The 17,504-nt window shown below is 40.9% G+C and overlaps 1 long non-coding RNA gene across 1 annotated transcript in view; it reads right to left on the bottom strand.

Moving 5' to 3' along the window:
• LOC104153058 (uncharacterized) overlaps positions 1–15,649 on the bottom strand; it is a 184,512-nt gene extending 168,863 nt beyond the window's left edge. Inside the window, exon 1 of the long non-coding RNA XR_011139028.1 lies at positions 15,344–15,649. This is a non-coding gene — a long non-coding RNA (uncharacterized lncRNA). The remainder of the gene's footprint in view (positions 1–15,343) is intronic.
• Positions 15,650–17,504: the final 1,855 nt, after the last annotated feature.

The following is a 17,504-nucleotide window of genomic DNA, read 5'->3' as shown; positions in this document are numbered from 1 at the left end:
GTATGGGATGATCGATCAGATGTGTTTATTCACCTTTTGAAATGTTCACACCTAGTATTTTTTCAGAGCCTACATGTTTGGTTTTTAAATTAACTTCGTGTTTCTGAAACTTACAGGTTTACAGCCTTGAAAATTGAAGTCCCAAACCCCAGTCAGATGCAATGACCACAACGTAAAAGCAATGACCACAACGTGCTTTAATTTTGTTATTGTCGTAATGTGTTTGAGCTTCATAAAAAGAGAGTAATTATCCCCGCTGGCTGCTCAGGTTTAGACCTGCTTCGACTGTACGAAAATAAGGAAAGCTGATATCTCACTCCAGTGAATTTTCTCTGTAGTCTAGAACCACATGTTATCTAGAAACTGGTTTAAGCTAATGCATCGAGTATACACAAGCCTTAATTGCCATATGACAGACTGAGATTGTGTCATTCATTATTTAATGTTGAAAAATTCACACAATTATTTTGTCTGCACAGTAGCACAGCAGACACCTCTTTTTTACTTCACCTATCTTAAAAGCCTGGTGACCTTTGTTTCGCTTTCTCTCCCCCAACATAACTTCTTAAAGGATGGGTTTTCTTTGTAGAGACGAGCTTTTTAGATCAGTAAGCGGGCAGTGGGTGAGAGTCCATTTTCAAAAGAGAATCAAAATATGAACGCAGAGATCACGTACAATCTCTTGATTTACTCTTTGACAATGCAATACAAGCAATATATACCTTAGGTGAGAATTCACTCCCTTAATGAAATACTGTCAAAATCCATCCAGAAAGCCAGACTACAGTTCACACTAACCACTTAGCAGTAACAACCAAACATGCCATCCAGGTAAAACAAACGAAATTTGTCTAAAGGTTTAAACATAGGCACCTGACCAAGCAAAAGAGCACAACGCATCCAGGAACAGAATACTGCAGCAAACCTGAAAGACAACAGAAAACGTAAATTCCATGCCTGCCGCAAGTTTCTGAGAAACACTGTCAGAGCACTGTTAAGTCATAACTGCAACATCTTACTATTGACAAATTACCCTCTCCTGAAGCCCCAGAACTGAAAATGTTCCACATGCCCATAACTTCAGATAACTGATAAAGTCATCAGGTAGCTAAATCATGTACATTCTCAGCTGTGTGCAGATTCAGGATGCAAAGTACCCAATCCAAATCCTACAATCTATGTTTCTAGGTGTCAGAGTAATAAGAATAGCAGTAATAGTAAATGGGGCCATTTATAAATAATACTGCTGGGATTGTCTGCAGAAGGAAGTCTCTCTTTACTCCTTCCTTCCTGCTACAGGTGAAGGCTCTTGCCAAAAGTGAGAAGCACACCTTGGGCAATAGCATGACTTTTACCTCTCAAAGGGTTAGTGCTTTTCTGAGCACGCACCTCACCTGGCAGTAGCGTTTTTCTGCGCCCAACACCCTTTTATATCAATATGAAGTCTGCAGGGCCAGCAGAAGGATTTGCCTTTATTTCCCACCTCTCAAAAGTGTGGTAGCTCATTCTCAGCCAGGAACTAGGGTACACATGTAGAATGTGACAACTGCCGGAGCTGGTTCACTACTTCTCAGCCACCCAGGTAAAACTAAAACTTTGCGATAGCAAAAATAAGAGGCTGAGGTGTGTCTTCTCACAGAAAGGGGAAGACAAAAGAACAGAGGCAGCTCTTGTTGCTCAGAGTAGCAATGCTTCTGGTTCATAACGTGCTTGGAAGGGGCCATCCCTTTCAGAAAAATAGCTTATTCCCCCCATACCTTAATGCCTCTTTCTATAGCATCAGTCAGGGCTTTGCCACAGGAAAAAGCAGCAGCAAGACCAGGACAGTTCTGCCGCACCCACAGACAAGATCAGCTCCTGTAAGCAATGCTGCCTCCACATAGTACAGACCCACGTTACTGTGATAAATAAAGCGTTCAGTGTTCCTATTGAATTGCCCTAACATCCCAATAGCCTGAAAATGGAAGTAATCTTTTCCATCACAGAGAAGTATAAGGAGTGGGAGAAAAAAACTAATTCCCTTCCCTCAAAGAAAAGCAACCCTACTCACAGGAATCATCAGATAATTCGTGAAAAATGGACTGAAATCAGAATTTAAGCTGAAGACAACATAGCCAAAAACAAAGGAGGAGACAAGGGTCTGTCCCTTTCCCAGGAGCAGGCTGGAATCACAGGGCCCCCCGCAGGCTCTGTATTCCCTCCCAGGTGCCAGTGGTAAAGGCTACTGTTGCTCTTTCCATGACAGATTTGCCAATTATTCTGGCACCAAAACAGAACTGACCTTAACTGGTGTTTGCCTCTCTTCTTTTAAGAGTGCTCGCTCCTAAGGGGCATTAGAAACGTCCTGGTGGTGAGTACAGCTGGCCTCTCCAGGAAGGGAATCAAGAAAAGAAGGTTCTGAAAAACCTAACACATGCTCCCAGTTACCACCTTCTCTGGGCTAAGACCACAATATCAATATAACCTCAGCAACATGGGAGGTCAGACTGTTGAGGCCATGAGCATCATCTTGCTGCCTTTAAATCTATAGGCTCTTCTATCTGGCTTCTTGAGCATGTATGCAGAGCCCAGCATTAATCTAGCATTTATCATTTCAGCGATAAGAAAGCTCAGCAAAACACAGAGAAAGCTATTTCCCTTTTATGTATACACATGGTCTTTACTTACATTTGCTCTCATGTGAATGTCACACATTAAAATTCATTAGAATATTGTGAAGGGAGGTGGAGAAAAAGAGGAATGAAGGCATCATTATATACTATTATTACTTACTGTATTATCTTGCTACTGAAGCATCCATTTCTGATTTAAGTAAAGACAGCCAAAGGGATTAGGAGCAGATGATAAAAACAAATCAAAGCTCTTGGAGTGTGATGAAAGAGAAAAAAAATTATTAATGTGTTGCAGGTAAGAAGGGAGATACAATTATAAGATTCAAGGGAAGTAACACAGCAAAAAACATATGCAGTGAAAGACTAATCCTGTGAAATGAATTAATTTACTGAACATTCCCATCACTGAAAGTTTAAAAGATTCACAGCAAACAACATTATTTGCCAGAAAAGCTTTGACAGTCAGAACATACTTTATAATACTCAAAATTCTCATCCAACTCAGAGGGTACATTACAGATTAGAGACAAGGCCCTTTTCTTCTTTTTTTTAAAGCAACTCTATACACTAAGACCACTGCTACACTTTTTAAGGGCACATTTCGAGGAAATTAAAAGGAAATGGGAGATTACTTTATTTTGTTTCTTTCTTTTTCTCTTTAGAAAAGACTTCTATGATTTTGAGCGCTGAAATCCATTGAAGTGTTGCAATTGTATACAACAACTCTAGGTTTTGTTCTGCTCTAATCATATGCCAGATCGAGTGCCCCTACAAGAGACTGAGGAAAGTATCATCAGCTGAAATATCAACACAGAGAAATTACTAAGTGTACTAAGAGTCAGAAGGGAAATAGCAAAGACGACAGACCTGTTAGGACCTGATTATAAACCTTCTGATATGTGGAATCTGCATCTCTTAAGAGCTTCATGAACTGGTTAGTGAGGGATGGGCTGGATGAGCACCTCAAGCACTTCCATCTGGCTTGTCTACAGTTAATATTTCTTGTTTGTATTACAGCAGAGCCAGGAGCCCCTGCTGCAGCCGCTGCACGAACAGGCCGCTATTCCTACAAGTCTGGAATGACTGGAGACCACTCGCGTCATTTATACCATTTGTTTTAAATGTGTAAATTCCTTGAACCACCACAGAGCAAGGTCTGATCACCATTGAGCACGCTCAAAGGTCCTCCCTTCTCTGTTTCTTATAAATCTGCCCAACACCGCTAAGTGAAATAAAACAGGACAGCAGCAAGCGTAAGGTGGGACGTTTCGTACTCAGCCTGGAGGGTCTGCTGACGGCTCAGTGAGGACAGCCGCGTTGAGCTGCCCTGGGAAGGGGGACAAGCGGCCGCTCAGCCAAATCTAACACCTGGCAAGTTTCTAGAAGGTGCCACAGCCTCTCGACCACAGATTTTAAAGCTGTTACTATAGCAGCAGCAGCATGTCCCTACACTGTCAGCCTCAGCAGGGCTAAGGGTGATTTATTCACATGCGGAAACAATCCCTGCATGAGAAAACAGTTGTCCTGTGAACCAGGTATCATGCCTCAGCCTTCACACCAGCTTTTATCCACTTTGTTACAGCAGCAAGAATGAAGATTGAACAGGTGATGAAAAAATGTTTTCCCCCTGCCCATCTCCAAAAATAAAATAAAAATAAATCCACAAAATTCCCTTAAACAGTGAGACATTAAAGATAACTTTCCTCTTAAAATCACAATCTCAGAGGGAAAAGGGGCTTTCCGTAAAACAAGCCTCCAAAACCGCACTCTGAATAGATGGGTAATATTGATATTTGCAAATGATCATGCCTAGGCGACAAAAATGATACATAATGAACCACGGTCCCAGAATTTTGATTCAGCAAGAAGCTGCTATTGAAGAGGCAAAGGCACCGTTCGCACGTACCCCTACACTGTTGCATAAAACTCACTGAGGCCCAGCTCACACACGCACACACACCTTACTCCCTGAAATAGGCTAGATCAAATCCAAGGAGCCTGTCATCAGGAGGAAGGGAGCTGCAGAGAGTGCCTGCCAGCCGGGTAAGGAGGATGGGATGGTGACAAATGCACCATCTGGCAAGTCTCTCTTCTCTCTAGGCTGCAACACTTAAGACTTCTTGGATTAAACTGCTTGCAGGAAACACTTAGCAGCCCCATCGCCTCTTGGCTTCTGGGCTGCTCCTCTCCTAGCCTGAGTTTACACAGCAATTATGCAGCGTGGTGCTCTGGCCTAAGTACTGAGACCACTAAGTTGTTATGCGCCGCGGTTTCAGGCAGCGGTACCCCAGCAGCACCCATAAAATGACCTGCCCCCCTTTCAGTTTAATCATGCAATGCTGTATCATCCCAGGGTGCAGAGGCCAATCGAGGCAGGTGGCACACTCAGGGACTGCCCAAAAAGCAAATCACTCAGGGCTGGATTCTGCTGGCTTCATGCTTTCCTGAAAAGTCTTCTGTTCTGCACAGTCACCTTAGATCCAGTGGAGCCACCACTTTGGTAGGGCACACCCCAGCGGAAGTAAAAGGGAGGAAGGGGGGAAAAATCAGGCTCAGTTCATGAGTAGGAGACTAGGACTATAGCCATCGTGTCTTAGCCTAAATCTGGAACGCTAGGAGACATTAAATCAAGCTTTTGAGATTAAGCTTGGCAAAGTCCACACCTAGTATCACAGAATGGTTGAGGTCAGAAGGGACCTCTGGAGATCATCTAGTCCACCCCCCCCCCCGCCCCACTCAAAGAGGCTTGCCTATCTTAATGAACTGAAGATTTATCCACTAAAAAGCTCTACTAAAAAGCTCTACTCTTACTGGAAAAACAAGGGAATATGTTTCTATCTGTGAAAGGAACAGATATGTATAAAGAGTATATAAATATATACAAGTCAAGTTAAGGGAAGATACTGGTAGAAGACATTTTAAGTTTTTTTTAGAAAATACTAAAAGTACACTAGAACAGAGGAAAAGTTACACCAGGTAAAGAACCCAGGAACCAAAAATGAACCAGTTAAAAAATAGTCACTGAAACAGTGATACGCCTCAAAAATCTTTACTCTGCAAAATATTCCAGGCATTTTACATAAAACCAGCTTCAGTGGTCATTAAGCAGATACTTAGTGGCTGTGCTATTCTGTCAGAAATGTACAAATGTAGCATGTTCACTGTTTCATGAGAACCCAAACATGCTACAAAGCAATTCTGGTGAGGCTTTTTCTTTTCGCTCTTCTTTTGTCTAAGATAATTCAGTGTCCCACTCTTTAAGGCATCGTTTTACTCATATAGACTTTTAAAATACCAGTGGAGAGGGGGAGAGGGAGATGCACCAACCTTCTGGGTTGGTCATCTATGGCTCTGATATATAAACCCAATTCAGCAAGTCTAGCCTACGTTTGGATATGCAGATTCAATTTTGCAAATCCCCCACAAAATATCTGGTGGGACAAATTTTGGTCTATTACAGCACAGCGCAAGTTGGAAGGGACTCAGATGATATACATGTCATGAGATTAGGCCCCACAGAGGCAGGGCCAAATTCTGCTCTCCTAGTTACGTCAGATTAAATACAGTGACTTGTTAGACCTCTGAGGAGTTTCTGCTTTTGTAAACAGCAAAAACAAGAGGAGAGAGAGTTCTGGAATGAGAATGTTTAAAAAAAAAAAAAAGTTTCTTAGAAAATTGGTTGGTGATAATAGCACTCATAAAACGCAGTTAATTGCTTAACAAAATTTTATTTACAGGACATAAATGCATTCCGCTAGCTATCAAATGGAGGGCTTTTATAAGATCATTTGTGTACTGAGGAGATTCTTCCACATTATCTCCAAATAAAAGAAGGGCAATAAATGAGTTCACTGTGGACCCTGACAACTCAAATTCTCATATTTAGTCTAATTCGTATAAAAAATAAATATTGATTCAATGACAGGCTTTTCATCCATGGAATTATTTCACAGAGAATCAAGGTCATCTGAAATAAGGCTATTCTTCTAGCAAATTATTCAAGAATACAGATTAAGTTCATACCGCAGATTAATCTGAGCTCACCTCTCTATACAGACAATGCTATGTTTACTCCTAATACAGATAAATCAGCATAAGGGAAACACTTATTTCAGTTTAACAATATTGTATGTTAATATCATTACAGTAGGTTTTTGACAGAATTCACTAAGGTGCATGTGTTTTGCCAAAACAAGATACGGACTTTCTGCAGAATTTCCATAGAGCTTCCCTTGCATTTTACTTTCTGGGTTATGTTAGATAACTAGAGGTGTTTATACATAATCTTCTGCAGCCATTGAGCTTACTCTATGCGAGGTATGAGTTGGCTCTTTTCCAAAAGCCACTTATCTGTTAGTGTAGTACTATTCTCTAGCCAAGTTCCTCTGGTTCTCAGCACTCTTCTTAATCATATTTAAACTCATTTTCCCCAATCTTTAATTGCCATTCTCTGCAATCTCATGTGCCTCTTCTAGAGTCACTGAAACAGAACAGCAGTCTTCTGTTTTCCTCCTTCGGGATAGAACCACAAAGGATATTAAACCCAGAGGAACCTTTTTCTCCTGCCTACATTGTGTTGGATGTAACGTATCTTCTCTCTGTTTTTTTTCCTAGAGTCCTTAGGTCATCCTCAGCAGCACCTGGGCTGAGTTAGTATCCTCCCTTACAGTATCAACTCCTTCAATTTTTGAACACTCAGATGAATTATCTTTCTTACAAAATTATCAGAGCAGATATTTCTGTCCTAGAGTTTACTTTGGGATCATATTTATTCATTGAAGTACTTTCCTATACTTCTCTCTAGTTCTGCACACTACCTTAGATGTGGAAAGCTCCTTTTTGTCACTCTCATTTAAAAGAAACTTTGAGTAATATCTTTTTTTTTGTTCAGCATCCTTCTCTGCATGTAGTAACTAGCTTCCCTGCTTTTGCTTGATTCTTCTTAACAGCTCCCTGACTCCTCTTTCAGCTTGCTGTCATGTATTATTTGATTTTCAATCTTCAGATCCTCCTTTTCTGTGATACCATCCCTTATCCCAGATGGCCAAAAATATGTTCATTTGAAAAAACTTTGTTGCTTTCTTCTTACTTTTCTTACCTTCACAAACTTTTCTAGCACTGCTCTGCCTGTTGAGAATGAAAAATAGATCAGAAATACCATTCTGACCTAATTTTCAAAGTCTTGTTTAGACTTCTTTCTATTCAAAGACCGTAAATCTTCCTCGTCAAGCAAAATATAATCATTTAACTTTTCTAGGGTCTTGTTTAAAAAAAATGTATCATGATCAGATTTTCCTCTCACTCTTATTGAGGTTTTATTTTTGCTTCTCTTTGTTGTCATTTATATGCCAAATATTAATTTAAAATACAGCTTAAGACACTCTGCAGGAGCAACCAGGAACTGCCTGCAGTATGCAAGACGGATTCTGAAGGACATCTGGGAAGGTGATTTGTCGTACCTTTTGCTGTAGTGCAACAGTTAACCAGCAATTCTTAGTATTAAAAAGGGTCATAGCATACCTAAGTAACGGACATGTGATCTTCAGTCACAGGAGGTATCAAATGCAAACCGGGGATTTTGACGTTTTAAAGGGGTATGGATCTAAACAGAGGGAGCATTATCCTCATTTACTAGATGGAATCCCATGACGATATCTCAGTAATTAATTGCTACATGTGCTAATATGACAACTTAAAATAGATAAAATATCTAAAACAGAGCCCTAAAATGCAGGCAAGAAAAAAGAAATGTTTCCAGAATGAGTGTGCGTAAAGCCTAGGGGGTGGGGGAATGTCACTATCATAAATCAATCTACCATAAGAAGGAGTGCTCTGGGAGACAAAGATGCTGCACCAAATCAAGAGGCATCATCTTACCTCACTTGCTTCAGATCTTCCTACAGAGCACTGTGCGAGTACCTGATGTAGTCTCATTTGTAGTGCTTCTTCTTCCTTTACTAACTTGGAATTCCGTTGGTTTTGCTTGACTTTGGAAGAACAATTATTAATAAAAACGTGCAAAAGAGCGCATTGCTGTCTGGCATGACTCGGCAGTCTGTATCCTAGCCAACAAGCAGTATCCCCAGCATGCTGCGAGGGGTAGCACGCGACAGAGATTGTACCAATGGACAGGAAGGCCAGACGGATGCAGAAAGTCAGCTTACCTGTATAAGGAAATGTACCGTGTCACTTGCAGGGCCTGAAGATAGACTTTGTCTTATTTACTAGTATAACATAGCCTATAATAATATTGCTGTCAGTAACATTATTTCCTCATGTTGTTCTAAAATCATCAATGGCTTTGGTCCCCTATTTGCCCTACAATAGTACATGATGCAGGAAAACTTGGAGCATTGACTGCAAACCAATTAACGTAGCATTTGCTCCATCCAGCTGTGCTATCCCCTTTCCTCTTTCCTTCTGCTTGCTGGTCACGTCAGAATGCCTCATACCAGCAACACTCTCCCACTTGCCAGGGACGATTTTTGAAACCCTTGCCCAACAGTGAGATGAACAGATCAGGACAAATAGTGGAAAATAAGCGTTTTCCTGAATCCAGGCCCTCATTTTGATTGTTTTTTGTTCCCTTTTCCACATCTATTCACATGTATGAGTTTGTATTTGCATAAATGCTGGGAATAAAGGCTCATACAAGTACTCATTCACATGCAAACAAGGGTATTCACTCTTGTTCCAAAAGTGTTTGCCCTCTGTTTACAAGGCTTCAGTAGCTCAATCACAAAGCAGAAAAATAGCATGCATCCCACCTGGCCAACAATACTCCATCAATAATATTAACAAGTCCAAAGATAAAGCCAAAGTAAGTGGACAGAATCACCTTGACGTTCATAGTGTCTCCATACAACTATGTACTGGGAATAAATGTAAACAGCCCGACTCTGCCCACGCATGCTTCAATAAAAAGCAATGCATTTGCTAACAAGTTAGCTGTTTAACAAAGAGTTGCCTCTGCTGCAGTGCAGAATGCCCTAACACCTAGTTCTACTTTTTGCTGCCACACGGGCTGGCAGATTTCTGCTTCAGGGCTTCGTCATTTGTTTCGTTCTGATGCACAGCAGCAAAAAGAAGCCACAAAAAGAAAGGAGAAACCTCCTAAGGGATGGTTGGGATGATCGCTTAGGAACGTGAGAAGCAACATCCAAGTCACTGTCACTAACTTTTATAAACAAATACTTGCACTTGCTTTTCTATATTCATGATGAATTAGACCATTGATCTTTTCTGTAGCTGAGATCTCTGTGTGCGAGTCTTAATAGTTTTAAGCAGATAAGTGTGACAATTTTTTTTTTAATTTGACTAGCAAGCATCAGTTGAGATCAGTGCACTTGCCCTATATAGGGGATTCAGACTTCCTCTTCCAAACTGGGCTTACTACTGGTTTGCCAATGTGTCTTAGCCGTGCTTTCCGTTTCTGAAGCGAGCACTTTTAAATCCACAGCTATGTGGTATATGAGGATCTGAGTTCTTCTCCTTCCTCCCCTGCCCAGAACTCCCCTTCTGGAATGTATTGATTTTGAGATGTATCAGCACTTTCTGACCACAGTTTTTGTTGGAAAAAATTCTCAACTGTTTCTAAGCATCCTTACTCTTCAAGTGCAAATGAATGAGTCTGAAGTAGTATTATATATTCATCTCCAGGAAATAAAATGGAAAGTTCTACATGCAAAACAGAAATTAAGGCTTTTACTAAAAGACTGTGAAGGCAAAACATTGTTCAAGGATATTTTCCTCGTTAATCCTTTGCTAGAAATTATTCTATCGGTGATTTCAGGTATGCTCTTCCTGTTTTTAATTCCATTCTCAAGAAATGTTCTTGGAAGAAAAATGTAATCTTACAGGTAACAGGTAATTTTTGAATCTTTTTTTAAAAAAAAAAAAAACTCTTTTTCAAAGAATCTAAGGAATGCTATCTCACATCTTGGCATCAGTTATGACAACTGCAAACATATTGACACAGGCTTCAGAACCAAAATTTATCTTTTACACCTGTTGTCTCAGGAAAAAAAAAACCCTCAATGATCAATATTCATTTTGTATGCACAGTGAAACCTTCCTAGATCTAAAATACATTTAAATTTTTGAAAATCTCTTCAGAAGAAACATTTTCCATTTCTTAGGAACCAAGAATCCACACTTCATACAGTGACCAGCTTGAATTCTGACAGGTAGTATGGTAACGAATACACTATGAAAAAAGAAGAAAAAAAAAATCTCTCTGTGCATTTCAGCTAATCTGCACTGTGGTCTGCACTTCCCAGGAACCAAGCCCTATATAAATTTAACTTAGCAGCAGAATCAAGAATCTGCTTCTTCATCTGCGGTCAGAGTGTCAGGAGTGGTTTGTAAGACATCTGAAAAAAGCCCATGAAACAACTGCAAATTAAAACAAAAATAATACCACACATTCTCACACATGCAAACAACCTATCAATCAAACACAGCAGAAGGAAACAAGTAATGAGCATTCAGAACGTATTTGCAAAGAAAAAGCATTTTAGTAACAGATCTCAAGACGTGCTGTGGCTTTTCTTCATAAGGTTGAGGTGGTCCTTTGATTAGATCAATAGTTCTCAACTTTCCCTCCACGGTCTTCCCCTTCCCCACGAGATTTTCCATTTACTGGAATTATTTTTGGTTGAGCTGCACCGTTTTCTCCCAGGTTGTTTTCTCATATTCAAGAGATTTGCATGGGGCTAGGCAGCAGCAATGACTAGGAGATACAGAAGACTTCTATTCTGATATGTGTTTTGATAGAGGTTTATTTTGCATTCCCTTAACTTATAGCTTGCATTAGTACTCAGTATAAGCTGTGTTAGGATAGCAACTGATTTACAAAACAGACTTCATGCAGTACATACAAACTGACTCCTCTTACCAAATACGAAAGGCTTTCTCAATGCAACAGCTTGGTGCAGAAGAGCATGCTGAGCTGAAAAGCAAATACAGCTATCTGATTAATTGATTCTGACCTCATAAATATTATACTTTGGGGGCTCTAATGGAACTTCCTGAGGGTAAATTGCATGGTTCACCTCATTCATTTATATCTCTGGCTGACAGATGTACATTATGAAATGTCACTGAATATGCTGGCAATAAATGAGGTATAACATTAGCATCTTGATTCTGTTTTCCTGAAGGAACACTTTTGTTAAATGAATCCCACACCAGTAAAAATATTATTCTCTACCATGTATATTTCTTTCTATTCTAATCAGTCTCCCAGAAATACATACTGGCCTTCCAAAAAACGCAGAGCCCTGGTAAATTAATAAAACAAGCTGCTCTTTTGTTGCGCATGTCTCCATTGTGAAGCTGTATTGTTGGAGAATATTGGACTGTGACAAGCATTTGATAGCGTAGTAGTTGCACTAATGTTATGGTTATTATCTTTACCACCATGCAGTGAAACACAGTTAATTAAAATACAGTGAAGAAACTGCTCCCTTCCCCCACTCACACATAAATGAGGCAATAAATTTGTTGGTGTAGTCATTGTACAGAGTCCCCTGACCCTCTGCATTTATTTAGACATTATTCCATTTTTTATTTTTTTTTTTATTGCCATTTGAGAATGATAAAATTGCATACAGAGGTCTAGGGAGTAACAGCAAATAAGCATGATATGTGCAGCTTAATGAAATTATATACTCTGGTGCATTCCAATAAAATTCGTAAGAATATGTGCCACACTCCTGTAAGATGTGCAAATTCCAATAACCCATTAATCCTTGCCACAAACAGCCATGACCGCAAAGGTAACTTTGTCGAGGGAAAAGAAGAGGGGGAGGAGAGGGGTAGAGGGAGGGAGGAAGAATGAGGGAAAACGGCAGAGCTACTGGCAACGGCAGTAGTTAAAGGAATAAACCATCCCTTCGGGATTAAACCTACTTTTAACTATCCCCTTTCTTCCCACTGTTAAGACATAATTGTTATAAAGGATAGCACTGGAAATATGTGTAATTTATCTCTCACTAGTCATCGACAGCTATTGCAGGCTTATGAGTCCAACCGAGGCTAAAAGATATTTCATCAGGTACCATTACCTCTAAGACAGCTTCTGAAGAGCCTCACGGTGGCTGGCTGCTGCATCTCTGCACAAGTGAGAGCCGTACAAGGAGCGGCCTACAATTGTAGTCTCTGCCCAGACCCTGGCCACAGGCACATTCCCCTCCACTAAACCTTTTTTAGCAACCTCCAATCTCCTCCCTTCCCTTTGCGCAAGGGGAGTGAAGGAGAGAGGCCGAGAGAGTTAGGAAAAACAACCATTACAGGGCTTGGTCGTGGCTGCAAACAGAGGTTGAAAGTCAGTCACAGAATTTGTGCCTATTACTACATCTGTGTATTTATTAATTTATTCTCAGGCACAGATTACAGCTGTGCTGCAAAGGGACTGCAAAGACCTCTTTGCCTTTGCACACAAGCGCCGAGGTCAGCTGTCACCTTGGTCCTTATCCTCTGACTGACTCTGTGCTTTCAAAAAAGCTGGAAAGCATGTGCTGGATGCAAAGAGCACCATCTAGCAAAAAGAGCAGGAATACAAGGCATCATCTCCCTGCACCACGGTGAATGCTTCCAGGCACAGCCAGGCTCTGGAACTGAGCTCAAGGTGGCCGCAAGGGGAAAGCGGCGTCTTTGGTAGACAAGGGCACCTGGACTCCGGGGATGCGGATGATGTGAGAAAAGCTCCTCCCTTCTCCATTGTCATTGACTTTGCTCCGTCAAAGTCATGAGTCAGGCCCCATAAAAATCATGTGTGGGTTTTTGTTTGTTTTGTTTGTTTAGGGTTTTTTTTAGCGATGGAAAGGAGGGGAAGCAAGTTGTAAATTCTATGCCATTGCCTTCCTCCTCAGGCTTCATATTTCATGTTTTTATTCTGCTAACAATGATGTGATTCCTAGTCACAAGGTCTGTGCTAGCGTAACTATCTATTAAGACGGGAGTGGAGATGTGTTCAAGAGCTGTAAACAGCGTCTCTACTCCAAAAAATCTTTATAAGCAATACACGCTTAGGTTCAGACAATTAAATATGTAGATGTAAAAAGCAGAGAAACAAGCGAGCAGTAAGATCATGGTTATATTGGATAAGTTTGCTGTTAATTAATATTTTTCTACTGCTTAAAAATACTTGCCACTTCTGCTTCTATCTTGCACATAACTGAGAAAAGCAAAACGCAAAGGGCGCAGGTACAGATAAAACAAATGCAAGTACTTTATCAATGCAAGGGCTCTAGCAAAGGCCCAAGCGGGAGGCAGCAAACGAGCATAGGAGCAGTCCTTCCATTCCCAACAGACATACCCAAACGCCACACCACACCTGTGCGAGCAGTCTCTGCCTCAGCACCACCACACACAACGCAGCTCAAATGCCATTCGGATAAAAAAAGGGGGCTACCTCACCTCCCACAGTGCATTAGGAGAGGGGATATCACCACATGCATGACCACCTTGCTAACAAAGCAGGGTCACAATTATACAGTACCTACTGCCATAAATCTCACCCTGCCTAAGACTTATTGGCCAGGGTCCTCTGAGACTACCCAGAACTTCCCATTTGCGTGGTGGGTGGACCCGATTTTCTCCTGCTCCAAACCCACCATCACCCTGAACCAGAAGCGATTTCATTCGTCACAAGCTACGAACCTTACACCAAGCTGAACAATTCTAGTTCTCTCCAGTAGAGAGCAGTCATACCAATAAATACACACCAGTTGTATTGTATAAATCACTGGGTGGAAAGCAGGTCACCTTAACAGGGAAAAAGTCCCGCTTCAAAAAAGTTAATCATATCACACTCCTGCTTAATGTAAAACGTCTAGACAGTATTGACTGTATGTTCTGACTCTCCTTTCAGGGAAAGGCATTAGCTATCTTAGAGACCTGAAGCTATGTCGCTATGATCAAAGTTTACAGACTTTTTTTGGACACAGCTTGCTTTCTGTGCTTAAAGTTCGCCTGCATAGCATCGCAAGCTAAGCAGCTACATACGCCTCACTAACACAAAGGAGGAAGAGGAGGAAGGGGGAAGGAGTCTTTACCCAACTGTGAACACATTTATCTGCTCTGCAACGTATTGTACCTGATAGGAATAATGAGCTATGTATTTATATGGAGCACAATTTATTTTCCTTCAAAAATATCTGATATACTAATTTTTAATTCTGATCACTGAACCTCAACAGCAATCTTTAAGATAAAAATGGATCCATATCTTTTCCTTCCTTTTTCTCACAGACTGATTTTTCACTACATAGACAGCAGCAGCTGTTTTTAACTCCACACTTTTACATTTCTTACAGCTTCTTCAGTGTTTTATTTTCACCACAAACCACACTTCTATAAATGGCCCAGCCAAAACATCATTAATTCTCCCTGTACCAGCCCACTGTGCTCTGAGGGTACGACAGCCAAGGACATGAGCTGCCTTAATGCCGGAGATTTGTCAGCTTCGGTTTGCTTTCTTCAGAAATCAGTTGCTTGATCTCTAAGAAGACAAGTCAAGCCCTGCAACAGCCTGTGCCTATCATGGCACACGAGCACCCTTATAAAAGACATTTATTTGACCAGCAGTGTTTAAAGAATTTATGGCCACCGATAGTGTCACCCAGTTCTCTATATTGTTGTTGAACAACAGAACAGACACATCATTCAAAGGCTTCTCTTTTCCCGAGTGACATTTCTATTAAAAACAATTCTGGGCTGCTCTTTACCTTTAAAAGGCCTGAAATGCACTGCCAGTCTCCTTCCTTTTCAAGTAGGGAACTGCATCTTTGTGTTACCCATTTCTCTTTTCATCCTAATGATCGAGTAAGAGACGCGTTGCAGCTCTCTCCCCACAATTTGTGATTCAGTAGTTTGCTAGATAATGCCAGGAGCAGATAACTTCTGGTCCGTTCAGCATATATATCCTCAGAGGGAAGGCAGGCAGAGCAGGAGAAGTAACAAGACCAAGTATATGACAGACGATCAAAGGAGAAAATAAAAGGAACTTGAGACATGTAAGTTTGCAGTCTTGAATGCTTAGCAGTAATACTAGCAATGGTCTCCAAACCAGACAGAGTAGTATAATCTGGAATCCAGCAATATTTGCAGAACTTTGTTAAATATTAAGGCAGATATTCATTATGAAGCAATAGAGTGTTTTTGAGATGATGAAGGAATGAATGTTTGGCAGACACCTATCAGCTGTGTACACGCATGGTATCAGAGACTGGTTAGGCAAAGCTAACTTACAAGAACAGAGAAGAATGAATAAAATCAAACCAAAATTGCTACACAGAGGCAAAGTTTATCTCCACGCTGTGACCTTCTCATTCCCCATGAAGGGCAAAACAGAGTCATCCCTCCAAGTCACTAAACTTTCTCAAATGAAACCACCCTGTTTAACACTGAATATTTTCAAGCATTGGAAGGTGGTGGTGGGAAGCACAGAGGGGACACAAAACAAGAAAACGCAACAACAGGCATTAAATTCAGTATAAAACATTTTTCTGTAATACTGAAATACACCATGAGCTACAGCTCTCCAAAGGAAAGCAAGAGAGCGTTGTTTAAGCATGCATGAATGAGTTAACTTTGGTTAACTAAAGGCCACCATATATTCTGAAATATTTATCCTCGATTAGCAACGGCTATTTCCACTTTGTATCCTTGCCAGCAGAGCTGATCAGGCTGAATGTTGCCATTCTTTGGCTGCTGGGCTAGACCAAATTATATCTTCCTAAGTACAAGGAGATGCAGTCAGAACAAGGAAAAACACCTCTGAAGCATGAGATTTTGCTAACTCCTTCCGAGGCTACTTATTTTGCCATTATCTGGGTCAGTGCACATCAGCCAACCCATTATTTTTTAGATATACATATATGCACACAACTTAGCAAATCAGTTCTACTCCTAACTGACAGTCAATTGCACAGGATTATCTCCATAAATCTTCAGTGAAATATCACATCACAGAGTTTACGAAGATCTATTTTGCTGATCTTTTGTCAAGCTTACTAACTTGAACGCTCTCCTATTTTGTGTGCCGTCTTCAAACTCACACCCCGTTTTCAGGTAGGACACTTCCAGGAAAGACAGATGAAGCCCAGCTTCAGTGCTATTTCGTTGCCTTACGTGCTGAGACCGAACAGTTCAGTTAGTCTTGAAATGCAAACCAGGAACTAATCATAGAGAAATTAGTTTCACAGACCACGTCCCGAATATCCTAAGTCAGGGGGCCTAAGGCAGCTTCGTTAACACCCTGCCATACACCTGAGGGGATGCTGGAAGCAGGACATGTTGGAGGTGTTTGTTCCCAAAGGGCAGAGAGATGAGGGCTGAGGGGAGTGAGCTGTACTTGCCAAGAGCAGGAAAGAAGGCATCATGTCATTAGAAAGGTATTTCCAGCAGCTGATGAAAATGAATTAAAGTGCTTGTTTTAAGGTTTGTGCATACAAATGCCTGAGCAAACCACAAGGCAAGAAAGTCAATAGTCAGTAGGTGCTTTCTGAGCTAGCTGCCAAAACAGCCAAAAAAGTCCTGGTTGTAACAGTAAAGAAACAGAACTTTAGCAAAACCACAAACACTCCTCATCTTCTCAAAGACACAAGTCAGCCTGCAACTTTAGAATAGATCTCTAACTAGAAAGGCATTGAAAAAAAATTCAGACCCTACCTTTGATTTCTTCATTTCAATTTACATAACCTACCTGAAAGGGACTTAAAAAAGCAGAGGCAAATGCTGCACAGAGAATTTGCATAAGTCACGCTGAAGTAAAGATGCATGCTGGTCTTCAAAGTGGCAACCACCACCATGGTTTCTTCTTTCTTCCCCGCTCATTTTTCTAACCCATTTTTCCCTAATGATTTTCTCCTCCGCCTGTGCAGAGTT

The sequence above is a fragment of the Struthio camelus genome, chromosome 2 (assembly GCF_040807025.1).
Source record: "Struthio camelus isolate bStrCam1 chromosome 2, bStrCam1.hap1, whole genome shotgun sequence".
Classification (NCBI taxonomy): Eukaryota; Metazoa; Chordata; class Aves; order Struthioniformes; family Struthionidae; genus Struthio; species Struthio camelus.
The sequence above is the reverse complement of the archived record's forward strand: the minus strand, read 5'-3'. Positions and strand labels throughout refer to the sequence as shown.